Raw genomic sequence first — 15,318 nt, forward strand, 5'->3', positions numbered from 1 at the left:
TCCATTTTCTCCCTCAAGTCGCCCCTCTTTTCCTCTCTCATCTCCTCCACTCTCCCCCTCGGATCTTCACCGATTCTTCACCGTTTTGGCGGATCGAGACGGCCCCGAAGAGAGAATCGTAAGCTCCTCCGATCCCTCCAATTAGTTTTTGCAAACTTGCTTCCGATTCAACGCATTATTTGCTTGAAATCCCTCATTTTTTTGAACTTAGATTGGATTTTTTTCACCTAAGATTGTTTTAGCTTGATTGTAGTTCTAGTTCTTAGTTCTTTACTAAGTAGTGTTAATGAATATGAACTCTAATCAATAGTTCATATGTTAGTGTGAAAATGAACCCTAGTTCATAATTTTTTTTGCTAAAAAAATTATGATGTAGTGCATGTGGGAGGAATTGATTGTAGTTTGATGATGCATGTTGATATGATGATATGAAGATGTTGGAGGATTTTTTTTGTTTACAAATATGATGATATGATGCATGTTGGAGGATTTTTTTTGTTTTAAAATATGATGATATGATGCATGTCGAAGTGATGATGCATGTTGATATGATGATATGAAGATGTTGTTTGGAGATAATACATTGAAGATGATTGTTGGATGTTTTTCTTGTGATATGATGCATGTTGGAGGATTTTTTTATATGAGTAATGTTGATATGATTTGATCCATCATGGTGATATGATGCATGGTGATATGATTTGATTTTTTTGTGATATGATGCATGGTGATATGATTTTGATATGATGCATGTTTATGTATGCTTATGATGTTTTTGTTTATGAAATTTTATTAAGACGGCCACCCCTTGCGGACAACATCGGCCCACGGTACTGCATGCTTGACTATGCATTCGACAAGGGTCATTGTGCCCGTTTCATAGAGAACGGAGAGGTAAGTAATATGAATGAAATATTGATCAAAGTTTTCGGATTGATGAAAATAATTTCCTAATGATAACCCACAAGTGTAGGGGATCGCAACAGTTTTCGAGGGTAAAGTATTCAACCCAAATTTATTGATCCGGCACAAGGGGAGCCAAAGAATATTCTTGAGTATTAGCAGTTGAGTTGTCAATTCAACCACACCTGGATAACTTAGTATCTACAATAAGGTATTTAGTAGCAAAGTAGTATGATAATAAAGGTAACGGTGGCAAAAGTAAAGATAATAGTTTTTGGGTTTTTGTAGTAGTTGTAACAGTAGCAACGGAAAAGTAAATAAGCGAAGAACAATATGTGAAAAGCTCGTAGGCAATGGATCAGTGATGGATAATTATGCCGGATGCGATTCCTCATGTAATAGCTATAACATAGGGTGACACAGAACTAGCTCCAGTTCATCAATGTAATGTAGGCATGTATTCCGTAAATAGTCATACGTGCTTATGGAAAAGAACTTGCATGACATCTTTTATCCTACCCTCCCGTGGCAGCGGGGTCCTAGTGGAAACTAAGGGATATTAAGGCCTCCTTTTAATAGAGAACCAGAACAAAGCATTAGCACATAGTGAATACATGAACTCCTCAAACTACGGTCATCACCGAGAAGCATCCCGATTATTGTCACTTCGGGGTTGTCGGATCATAACACGTAATAGGTGACTATATACTTGCAAGATAGGATCAAGAACACACATATATTCATGGAAACATAATAGGTTCAGATCTGAAATCATGGCACTCGGGCCCTAGTGACAAGCATTAAGCATAGCAAAGTCATAGCAATATCAATCTCAGAACATAGTGGATACTAGGGATCAAACCCTAACAAAAATAACTTGATTACATGGTAAATCTCATCCAACCCATCACCGTCCAGCAAGCCTACGATGGAATTACTCACGCACGACGGTAGCATCATGAAATTGGTGATGTAGGATGGTTGATGATGACGACGAATCCCCCTCTCCGGAGCCCCGAACGGACTCCAGATCAGCCCTCCCGAGAGAGATTAGGGCCTGACGGCGGCTCCGTGTCGTAAAACGCGATGAAACTTTATCTTTGATTTTTTTTCTCCCCGAGACGGAATATATAGAGTTGGAGTTGAGATCGGTGGAGGTCCAGGGGGCCCACGAGATAGGGGGCGCGCCCTATAGGGGGGCGCCCCCCTGTCTCGTGGACAGGGTGTGGGCCCCCTGGTGTATTTCTTTTGCCCAGAAATTCTTATTAATTCCAAAAGGTGCCTCCGTGGATTTTCAGGACATTCCGAGAACTTTTCTTTTCTACACATAAAACAACATCATGGCAGTTCTGCTGAAAACATCATCAGTCCGGGTTAGTTTCATTTAAATCATGCAAGTTAGAGTCTAAAACAAGGGCAAAAGTATTTGGAAAAGTAGATACGTTAGAGACGTATCAACTCCCCCAAGCTTAAACCTTTGCTTGTCCTCAAGCAATTCAGTTGATAGACTGAAAGTGATAAAGAAAAACTTTTACAAACTCTGTTTGCTCTTGTTGTTGTAAACATGCAAAGCCAGCATTCAGGTTTTAGCAAATATTATGAACTAACCATACTCATAATAGCACTTAGGTCTCATAATTACTCATATCAATAACATAATCAGCTAGCGAGCTATAATAATAAAACTCGGATGACAACACTTTCTCAAAACAATCATAACAAGATATAACAAAATGATATCTCGTAGCCCTTTCTGAGACCATAAAACATAAATGAAGAGCACCTTTAAAGATAAAGACTGACTAAACATTGTAATTCATGGTAAAAGAGATCCAGTCAAGTCATACCCAATATAAACCAATAGTAATGAATGCAAATGACAGTGTGCTCTCCAGCGGGTGCTTTTTAATAAGAAGGGTGATGACTCAACATAAAAGTAAATAGATAGGCCCTTCGCAAAGGAAAGCAGGGATTTGTAGAGGTGCCAGAGCTCGATTTTAAAACAGGGATTGAATAACATTTTGAGTGGCATACTTTCGTTGTCACCGCAACAACTATGAGATGACTGTATCTTCCATACTACATGCATTATAGGCAGTTCCCAAACAGAATGGTAAAGGATTATACTCCCCCAACCACCAACAAGCATCAATCCATGGCTTGCTCGAAACGACGAGTGCCTCCAACTAACAACAGCCCTGGGGGAGTTTTGTTTAATTATTTTGATTTGGTTTGATCTTTTTGTATCATGGGACTGGGCATCCCGGTTACTAGCCATTTCTCGTGAATGAGGAGCGGAGTCCACTCCTCTTGAGAATAACCCACCTAGCATGGAAGATATATGCAGCCCTAGTTGTAACATGAGCTGCTCGAGCATACAAAACAAAATTTCATTTGAAGGTTTGGAGTTTGGCACATACAAATTTACTTGGAACGGCGGGTAAATACCGCATATAGGAAGGTATAGTGGACTCATATGGAACAACTTTGGGGTTTAAGGATTTTGGACGCACAAGCAGTATTCCCGCTTAGTACAGGTGAAGGCTAGCAAAAGACTGGGAAGCGACCAACTAAGAGAGCGACAACAGTCATAAACATGCATTAAAATTAATTCACACCGAATACAAGCATGAGTAGGATATAATCCACCATGAACATAAATATCGTGAAGGCTATATTGATTTGATTCAACTACATGCGTGAACATGTGCCAAGTCGAGTCACTCAATTCATTCAAAGGAGGATACCATCCCATCATACCACATCATAATCATTCTAATAGCATGTTGGCATGCAAGGTAAACCATTATAACTCAAAGCTAATCAAGCATGGCACACGCAACTATAATCTCTAAATGTCATTGCAAATATGTTTATTTTATAATAAGCTGACTCAGGAATGATGAACTCATCATATTTACAAAAACAAGAAAGGTCGAGTTCATACCAGCTCCTCTCATCCCAATAAGTCCATCATATGTCGTCATTATTGTCTTTCACTTGCACGACCGAACGATGTGTATAATAATAAGAGTGCACGTGTATTGGACTAAGCTGGAATCTGCAAGCATTCAACTCAAAAGAGAAGACAAGTAATATGGGCTCTAAGTTAAATAAATAATCATGCATATGAGAGCCACTAAACACTTTTCAATATGGTCTTCTCGACCCCCAAAGGAAAGAAAAAAAATAAAACTATTTACACGGGAAAGCTCCCAATAATAAAGAAGAAGAACTAGAAATCTTTTTGGGTTTTCATTTTAATTTCTACTACAAGCATGAAAATTAAACTAACTAATTTTTTTGATTTTTCTCAAGGTTTATCAAACACACAAGAAGAAAACTAGAAAAAGGAATTTTAAACTAACATGGATAATACAATGAAAGAGTATGAGCACCGACAACTAGTGTGTGAACATGAATGTAAAGTCGGTGAGAAATACATACTCCCCCAAGCTTAGGCTTTTGGCCTAAGTTGGTCTAATACCAGGGACTGCTTGGCTGATATCCATAAGTGAAACCGGGGTCGTATTGAGATGCAGCGGCAACCGCCTCCTGAGCTGCAGCGTGTTGGCGAGCTGCCTCCGCTCTCCTCTCGTGTTCAGCTGCTTCCTCCCTAGTGACAACATATCTTCCTTTTGCCTGATAATCAAAAAGGTAGGGAGCAGGAAGAGCAACATGGACGATGTTGCGTCTGTCATAGGTTAGTCCATATTGGAGGAATTGTTTTCCTCCCAAGAAATTGATGACTGACCATAGCTTCATAATCCAAATAAACAGGAGGTATTATCATATCTCCCTCTCGTGGGGCTATACCAAGATAATTAGCCACGCGGGTTGCATAAATTTCTCCAAATAAATTTCCCTTTCTACTATTATTCTGCAACCTACGTGCAACTATTGCCCCCAAGTTATAACCTTTATAACCTAACACATCACTCTTGAGGATACTCAGATCAGGGACACACATGTGACATGCTTCATCCTTATCATTAATACATCTACCGATGAAGAGAGCAAAATAATATATAGCAGGAAAACGAATGCTCCCTATGGTAGCTTGTGCTATGTCCCTAGATTCTCCCACAGTAATATTAGCAAGAAAATCTCTAAAATCAGATTTGTGAGGATCATTAATATTACCCCACTGTGGGAGTTTGCAAGCACTTGTGAAATCCTCTAAATCCATGGTATAAGATGTATCATCAATATCAAATATGACACTAGGAGAATTACGCGTACAGTTATATTTAAACCTCCGCACAAAGGAATCGTTCAATTGATAGTACTGCGGACACTTATCTTGTAAGAAGTCCTCCAGCTCGGCATTACGCACATGTGCGTCAAATTCCTCCTTAAAGCCCGCTTCGACCATAAAATCATCGGATGGCCACTCACAAGCTCGTACATCCGCATTCCTCGGCAATTCAACATCTTGCTCATGTATAGCAATCCTGGGCCCTTTCTTCACCGAGGAACCACCTTGGTACATTCTCCTAAGCATATTTCTTTTTCTGAAATAATTCTGAAATTTTTAGTAACTTCAAAATAAAAGTGAATAAAACTAAACAAGATTGGTAGCAACTACTCCTACAAGTGCCTAGAGCCTATATCATGCATTAGAAATGCTTGGGACCTCATAAATTTAACATGCAAGCTCAAGAACATGGTCACCTAAGCAGCAAAAATTTGCAATGAATAAAGCACTAGAACAAAAACTAATTAGACCAATGAAGGAGTCACATACCAAGCAACAATCTCCCAAAGCAGTTTTGTGAATGGAGCTTTGAGCAAGGCGATCGAAAATCGCAGCAAAATGAGCTAGAACTCATGCTTGAGCTGGATGGGAATTTTTTTGGGTAGAAGATGAAGTGTGTGGGTGCTGGCATAAGTGGAGGGGGGCTACCAGGGGCCCACGAGACAGGGGGCGCGCTCTCCACTCTCGTGGCCTGGTGCTTACCCCTCCTGCAGTGATTTCAGTGCCTAAAATCCTCAGATATTCTATAAAAAATCATACTAAATTTGCAGGGCATTTGGAGCACTTTTATTTTCGGGATATTTTTTTTATTGCACAGAAAATTCAGAAAACAGACGGTAATACTATTCTTGCTTTATTTATTCTAAATAACAGAAAGTAAAAAGAGGGTACAAAAGGTTGTGCCTTCTAGTTTCATCCATCTCATGATCATCAAAATGAATCCACTAACAAGGTTGATCAAGTCTTGTTAACAAACTCATTCCGAATAACACGGAACCGGAGAAATTTCGAATAACACTAAGTTACCTCAACGGGGATACGAAAATCCCCAACAATAAGAATATCATACTTTTTCTTGACAGTAGGGAGAGGAAATTCAAAACCTCCAATAATGATAGTTGGAACTTTTCCAATAGAATTGATGCTATGAACTTGAGATTGTTTCCTCGGAAAGTGTACCGTATGCTCATTACCATTAACATGAAAAGTGACATTGCCTTTGTTGCAATCAATAACAGCCCCTGCAGTATTCAAAAAGGGTCTACCAAGGATAATAGACATACTATCATCCTCGGGAATATCAAGAATAACAAAGTCTGTTAAGATAGTGACATTTGCAACCACAACAGGCACATCCTCACAAATACCGACAGGTATAGCAGTTAATTTATCAGCCATTTGCAAAGATATTTCAGTAGGTGTCATCTTATTCAATTCAAGTCTATGATACAAAGAGAGAGGCGTAACACTAACACCGGCTCCAAGATCACATAAAGCAGTTCTAACATAGTCTCGTTTAATGGAGCATGGTATAGTCGGTACCCCTGGATCTCCAAGTTTCTTTGGCATTCCACCCTTAAAGGTGTAATTAGCAAGCATGGTGGAAATTTCAGCTTCCGGTAACTTTCTTTTGTTTGTAATGATATCCTTCATATACTTAGCATAAGGATTTACTTTAAGCATATCAGTTAAGCGCATACGTAAGAAAATAGGTCTAATCATTTCAGCAAAGCGCTCAAAATCCTCATCATCCTTGTTCTTGGATGGTTTAGGAGGAAAGGGCATGGGTTTCTGAACCCATGGTTCTCTTTCTCTACGTGCTTCCTAGCAACAAAATCTCTCTTATCATAACATTGATTCTTTGATTGTGGGTTATCAAGATCAACAATAGGTTCAACCTCTACTTTATTGTTTTTGCTAGGTTGAGCATCAACATGAACATTATCATTAACATTATCACTAGGTTCATGTTCATCACTTGATTGTGTTTCAGCATCAGAGATAGAAATATCATTGGGATTCTCAGGTGTGTCTAAGGTAGGTTCACTAGAAGCATGCAAAGTCCTATCATTTTTCCTTTTCTTCTTTTTAGAAGAAATAGGTGCCTCTAAATTATTTCTCTGAGAATCTTGCTCGATTATCTTAGGGTGGCCTTCAAGATACAAAGGTTCCTGAGTCATGCTACCAGTTCTAGTAGCCACTCTAACAGCAAAGTCATTTTTATTATTTAATTCCTCAAGCAAATCATTTTGAGCTTTAAGTATTTGCTCAGCTTGAGTAGCAACCATAGATGCATATTTGCTAATGAGTTGGAGTTCACCTTTAACTCTAGCCATATTATTGCTCACGCGTCCTATCTCGAAAGCATTATTATTTAACTCTCTACCAACATAAGCAGTAAAACTTTCTTGTCTAGCCATAAAGTCATCAAATTCATCTAAGCAAGGGCTATGAAATTTAGTAGAGGGGATTTCAACTTTATCATATCTATAGAGAGAATTTACCTTTACTACCTGTGTCGGGTTATCAAGACAATGTGGTTCTTCAACAGGCGGTATATTAAGACCATGTATTTCTTCAATAGGTGGTAAATTCTTAACATCTTCAGCTTTAATACCTTTTTATTTCATTGATTTCTTTGCCTCTTGCATACCTTCAGGACTGAGAAATAAAACACCTCTCTTCTTTGGAGTGGGTTTAGGAATAGGCTCAGGAGTTGGCTCAATTGGTTCAGGAATTGCCTCAGGAATTGGCTCAGGAAGAGTCCAATTATTTTCATTAGTCAACATATTATTCAATAGTAATTCAGCTTCATCGGCTGTTCTTTCCCTGAAAACACAACTAGCACAACTATCCAAGTAGTCCTTGGAAGCATCGGTTAGTCCATTATAAAAGATATCAAGTATTTCATTTTTCTCGAGAGGATGATCAGGCAAAGCATTAAGTAACCGGATAAGCCTCCCCCAAGCTTGTGGGAGACTTTCTTCTTTGATTTGCACAAAATTATATATTTCCCGCAAGGCAACTTGTTTCTTATGAGCAGGGAAATATTTAGCAGAGAAGTAATAAATCATATCCTAGGGACTACACACACAACCAGGAGCAAGAGAATTATACCAAGTCTTAGCATCACCCTTTAACGAGAACGAAAAAATCTTAAGGATATAAAAATAGCGAGATCTTTCATCATGAGTGTACAGGGTAGCTATATCATTCAACTTGGTAAGATGTGCCACAACAGTTTCAGATTCAAGGCCATAAAAATGATCAGATTCAACTAGAGTAATAATCTCAGGATCAACAGAGAATTCATAATCCTTATCAGTAACATAGATAGGTGAAGTAGCAAAAGCAGGGTCAGGTTTCACTCTAGCATTAAGAGACTGCTGCTTCCATTTAGCTAATAATTTCTTAAGATCATATCTATCATTGCAAGCAAAGATAGCTCTAGCAGCTTCTTCATTCATAACATAACCCTCAGGAACAACATGCAATACATAATCATTGGGAGAACTTTCATCCTCACTATCATCAATAATAGCATCTTCAGTAATTTCATCCCCCCTAACTCTAGCAAGTTGTTCATCAAGAAATTCACCTAATGGCAAAGTAGTATTATGCACAGAAGTAGTTTCATCATGCATAGCAGAAGTGGCATCATCAATAACATGCGGCATATCAGAATTCATAGCAGTAGCAGGTTTAGGTGTCGCAAGCTTACTCATAACAGAAGGAGAATCTAGTGCAGAGCTAGATGGCAGTTCCTTACCTCCCCTCGTAGTTGAGGGATGAATCTTGGTTTTAGTGTCTTTCAAGTTCTTCATAGTGATCAATAGATATAAATCCCAAGTGACTCAGATAATAGAGCTATGCTCCCCGGAAACGGCGCTAGAAATTAGTCTTGATAACCCACAAGTGTAGGGGATCGCAACAGCTTTCGAGGGTAAAGTATTCAACCCAAATTTATTGATTCGACACAAGGGGAGCCAAAGAATATTCTTGAGTATTAGCAGTTGAGTTGTCAATTCAACCACACCTGGATAACTTAGTATCTGCAGTAAGGTATTTAGTAGCAAAGTAGTATGATAATAAAGGTAACAGTGGCAAAAGTAAAGATAATAGTTTTTGGGTTTTTGTAGTAGTTGTAACAGTAGCAACAGAAAAGTAAATAAGCGAAGAACAATATGTGAAAAGCTCGTAGGCAATGGATCAGTGATGGATAATTATGCCGGATGCGATTCCTCATGTAATAGCTATAACATAGGGTGACACAGAACTAGCTCCAGTTCATCAATGTAATGTAGGCATGTATTCCGTAAATAGTCATACGTGCTTATGGAAAAGAACATACATGACATCTTTTGTCCTACCCTCCCATGGCAGAGGGATCCTAGTGGAAACTAAGGGATATTAAGGCCTCCTTTTAATAGAGAACCGGAACAAAGCATTAGCACATAGTGAATACATGAACTTCTCAAACTACGGTCATCACCGAGAAGTATCCCGATTATTGTCACTTCGGGGTTGTCGGATCATAACACATAATAGGTGACTATAGACTTGCAAGATAGGATCAAGAACACACATATATTCATGGAAACATAATAGGTTCAGATCTAAAATCATGGCACTCAAGCCCTAGTGACAAGCATTAAGCATAGCAAAATCATAGCAACATCAATCTCAGAACATAGTGGATACTAGGGATCAAACCCTAACAAAACTAACTTGATTACATGGTAAATCTCATCCAACCCATCACTGTCCAACAAGCCTACGATGGAATTACTCACGCACGGCGGTGAGCATCATGAAATTGGTGATGGAGGATGGTTGATGATGATGATGACGACAAATCCCCCTCTCCGGAGCCCCGAACGGACTCCAGATCAGCCCTCCCGAGAGAGATTAGGGCTTGGCGGCGGCTCCGTGTTGTAAAACGCGATGAAAATTTCTCTCTGATTTTTTTCTCCCCGAGACGGAATATATGGAGTTGGAGTTGAGGTCGGTGGAGGTCCAGGGGAAACACGAGATAGGGGGGCGCCTGGGCGCCCCCCTGTCTCGTGGACAGGGTGTGGGCCCCCTGGTGTATTTCTTTCTCCCAGAAATTCTTATTAATTCCAAAAAGTGCCTCCGTGGATTTTCAGGACATTCCGAGAACTTTTCTTTTCTACACATAAAACAACATCATGTCAGTTCTGCTGAAAAAAGCGTCAGTCCGGGTTAGTTTCATTCAAATCATGCAAGTTAGAGTCCAAAACAAGGGCAAAAGTGTTTGGAAAAGTAGATACGTTGGAGACGTATCACCTAACTTTTGGCGTTCACTTTTTGATAGATGCTCCAGCCACTGCGCATGAGGGGTCACGGGGTTCATGGGCATATGGACTACGACGAGCGCTATGCGTCGTTCTTCAAGAGAGCCCGACTGTTGGGTTTCGTGTTGCGGTTCAAGCGTCAGCCGCCGAGCTTGTCCACGTAGCTCTGCCAGCTCTGATTGACCGGTGGTGACCGGAGACCCATTCTTTCCATCTCCCATGCGGGGAGATGACGGTGACCCTCAAGGATTGGTCGATGACTACTGACATGCCGCTCGAGGGTCATGCACTGACCGGGCGAGTGGAGAGGACCAATGTCACGCCCAATATGCGACCCTATCCAAAAGGAACTCGAAGGTCCCACCAAGGATAGACCCACATATTGAAACGCTTTTGCAAGGTGGATATCATTACATCAACATTACATAATAGATGGGGATACATACAAGAGGCATACAATTCCACACGAATACAACATCACAATACATTAGAGCATCATCCGACTACGGATGAAACACAAACAGAAACTCAAACGACATCCACCCTGCTAGCCCAGGCTGCCGACCTGGAACCTATCCCCTGATCGAAGAAGAAGCAAAAGAACTCAACGCAAGCAAGCATCGCTCTCGCGTCATGATCATCGCACAAACTGTACCTGCAACTGTTGTTGTAGTAATATGTGAGCCACGAGGACTCAGCAATCCCATTACCATGGGTATCAAGACTAGCAAAGCTTAAAGGGAATGGAAGGGGTAAAGTGGTGAGGCTGCAGCAGCGACTAAGCATATATGGTGGCTAACATACGCAAATAAGAGCGAGAAGAGAGCAAACGAAACGGTCGTGAAGCTAGCAATGATCAAGAAGTGATCCTGAACTCCTACTTACGTCAAACATAACTCAAAAACCGTGTTCACTTCCCGGACTCCGCCGAAAAGAGACCATCACGGCTACACACACGGTTGATGCGTTTTAATTCGGATCTGGTGTCAAGTTATCTACAACCGGACATTAACAAATTCCCATCTGCCTATAACCGCAGGCACGGCTTTCGAAAGATTATACCCTGTAGGGGTGTCCCAACTTAGCCCATGATAAGCTCTCGTGATCAACGAAGGATATACCTTCTCCCAGGAAGACCCGATCAGACTCGGAATCCCGGTTTACAAGACATTTCGACAATGGTAAAACAAGACCAGCAAAGCCGCCCGATGCGCCGACAAATCCTGATAGGAGCTGCACATATCTCGTTCTCAGGGCAACACCGGATGAGACATCCTACGAGTAAAATCAGACCTCGAGTTTCCATGAGGGGGCCCCGCAGTCTACTCGGTTCGGACCAACACTTAGACAAGCACTGGCCCGGGGGGGCTAAAATAAAGATGACCCTTGGGTTGGCCGACCCAAGGGAAAGGTATAGGTGGTGGTGAGGCAAATGGTAAAACCAAGGTTGGGCCTTGCTGGAGGAGTTTTATTCAAAGCGAACTGTCAAGGGGGTCCCATAAATCACCCAACCGCGTAAGGAACGCAAAATTCGGGAACATAACACCGGTATGACGGAAACTAGGGCGGCAAGAGTGGAACAAAACACCAGGCAAAAGGCCGAGTCTTCCACCCTTTACCAAGTATATAGATGCATTAATAATATAAGAGATATTGTGATATCCCAACAAAATCCTGTCTGCCATGGAGAAATCTTCAACTTCACCTGCAACTAGCTCTGTTGGAAAAGGCAGTGTCTAGGAGGCGCTTAGGCACGCCTAGGGGCTAGGCAATGGCCAAACGCCTTGCCCAGGGCATAAATGGAGGTCTAGGCAAGGCAAGCAAGAAATTGCCTACCCAAGCAAGAAATCATGCCACATACTGCACTAATATGCCAAACCGGCTATATTCCAATGGCAGTAGACGGTTATTAACTTATTTATATGCCCTAAACTAATATCAACACCCATATAATAATCACAAATACACTACGAGTAAAACTGTATTACTGCCTAGGGCGCTTAGGCACCGTCTAGGCACTAGGCGAAGGCCAACCGCCTCGCTTACGCCTACCGCTTTTTCCAACCTTGGCAACTAGCAACGCTATAAGAGGGGCTGAGCAAAATCGGTAACATAGCCAAACAACGGTTTGCGTAGGAAAGGTGTCAAAGGTTAGAGGTTCATGGCAATATGGGAGTCTTGATGAGCAAAAGATAGGTGACGCAGCATAGCGATAGAACGAAGCAACTAGCATAGCAATGGTAGTAGTGAGATCCAGGGTAGCGGTCATCTTGCCTGAAATCCCGCAAGGAAGAAGAACGAGTCCATGAAGAAGATGAAGCCACGAAGACAAACCAAGCGTAGACGAATGAATCCTCACGATCGCAATGAAACAGGAACTATCGAGAAGAAGCACACAACAAGGTAAACACACCACACATGAACAAGGCATGATGCACAAACAAGTATGATGCATGACAGGACTACATGAAGCTACTCATGGCAAGAGATGATGCAAACAAGAACAACACATCAAGGCAAGTTTAAATGAGGCCGGGAACAACATATAACAATTCCGATAAGTCCTCATATGCAAATTTCGAAGTTGGTCCAGATCTGAATAAACCTTATGTTCAAGTTGTTAAACAGCAAGTTAAGATACTCCAAGATGATCTACACGAGATTCTAGTCAAGTTACATATAAAGTTCATTTAGTTCGGAGCTACGGTCTAGAAGATATGAGCAAAACAAGTTAAACATGGCATTGATGCAAAATGCACCCAAACATCAAGCAAACACACCAAAACAAGGATGCAACATCATAATATGAAACTACATGCAAAACTAAGCAAGTTTCATATAGAGCACACCCAAAACGGAGCAACGGTTCAACACACACACATGAAACAAGTTATAGCAACAATCTGTCCAAAACAGCAACTAGGCATATTGCAAGCACCAAAACAACATGCTATAGGACCTCAACAAGAAAACAAAAGGCATGGGCATGATGTACAGGTAAAGAATAACAAAACATGAACACTGAGCTATCTCCAAAAATCACTAGAACATGCTCAAACACACATGGCAAGATTACAAGTAATAACAATTTCAAACTTTGCAGAAAATAACATCAGGTTGCAATGTTTAGAGCTATCAAACAAGATGTTACAGGAACTTATCATGGCAAACAAAGGCATGGCATGATACTACTAAATGCATAGATCAAAAGTCCCTTACTGACCATGAGCCAAAAAGGATCAGAAAATATGATGGCACCCACGTAAACATGGCAAGTTATATTACAGATTCAAACATGACAGGAACAACGATAAGTAGGCATGTAGATGAGCTTGTACCACTCACCACAGAGCATTACATGGCATGGCAAGGCAAACAACAGTAAGAAGACATGTTTATGAAGCTAAGCATGGCAATAGCAAGTCCATAGGGTGCATGGATCACTAACAACAATCATGGCAACAACTGAACTTAATGTTAACAGGCTGACAGCAACATTATTAAGCAACTTTAGAGCAAGATTACAACAAGCTACAGCAGGCTATAAATGCAACCAGGGGAATGGATGGATAGAGCATAACATGTAGAACAAAATACCCTTAGTGAATATCTCCAGATTATGCATAGAATGATTTGTAGCAGCAGGTTTACATAGCATCACGAAATAACAGATTCAGCCTAGCAAAACAGTAACAGCAAGTACCCTACTTAACAAGCTCGATTCACTCACCACAAGTCATTGCATGACAAGATAAGCATAGCATCAGCAAAAAGACATGTTTATAAAACAAACCAAGGCAATAACAAGTACATAGCATGCAAGGATCAACTACAACAACCTTGGCAAAATTGAATAACATGTAAACAATCTGCCAGGAAATATTTTGAAGCAAAAGTAGAGCACGAAAATGATATGCTAGACTACTCCATAATTGCAAACAGGGGCATGAATGGATAGACAACAACCATATGTTCAAAACACCTTTACTGAAGTATCTCAAAATATGCATGGATCTCTCTGTAGCATCACGTTTACATGGCATCAAAATAACAGCAGAACATGGACTAAAAAATCAGCAACATCACGATGCCTAGTTTGCATGCTTGTGCTAGTCACCACATTGATCACAAAAATACATGGTAAGCACCTCTGTAAAGATGGCATGGCATAGATCAAAACACATGTAGACATCAACCTCATAGGATGCATACATCAATCATGGCAAAAATGACAAAAGAGTTAGTTCTGTTAACAGACAGCAGACAACATCATGAAGCACTCTTGCAACGATGATTCAGGCATCAAGACAAGCTCAAATGAATATGATGCAATGGAATGAAATGAAGTACTCGTTGAGACGAATAATATGACATATTACACACACAAAACAGAGCTACGGATGCAGAAATATGATGCGATGAACATGGCATGATAATGTTAAAATAATAGGGACAGTGGAAAAATGGACCTCGAGGGGAAAAAGTCAACTCGCCGGAATCTTCGCCGGAGAATAGCCGGAGTAGACGGGGAAGACGCCGGAGCTGCGGGGAGAGGTCGGGGAGGACGGATCCGGCCGGATCTGGGCGCTCCTCGCCGGATCCGGCTGGATCCCGGCAGGGAAAGACGCGGGGAGGCGAAGGGGAGCTCGCCATAACGAAGCGGCGGGACGGCGCCGGCGTGCTCAGGTGCGGCGGCCGAGCGGGGGCGATGGCCGGCGAGGGCTCGCGGCGGCGGCGAGGAGGATCCGCGGCCGAGGCGCATGGCGGCGGGGACGGCGGCTCGCAGGGACGGGCGGCGCGGGCGCCGTCGGCCGTGGACGGGCCGGGCGGCGGCGTCGCCGG

The sequence above is a fragment of the Triticum dicoccoides genome, chromosome 1B, assembly GCF_002162155.2.
Source record: "Triticum dicoccoides isolate Atlit2015 ecotype Zavitan chromosome 1B, WEW_v2.0, whole genome shotgun sequence".
NCBI classification, from domain to species: Eukaryota; Viridiplantae; Streptophyta; class Magnoliopsida; order Poales; family Poaceae; genus Triticum; species Triticum dicoccoides.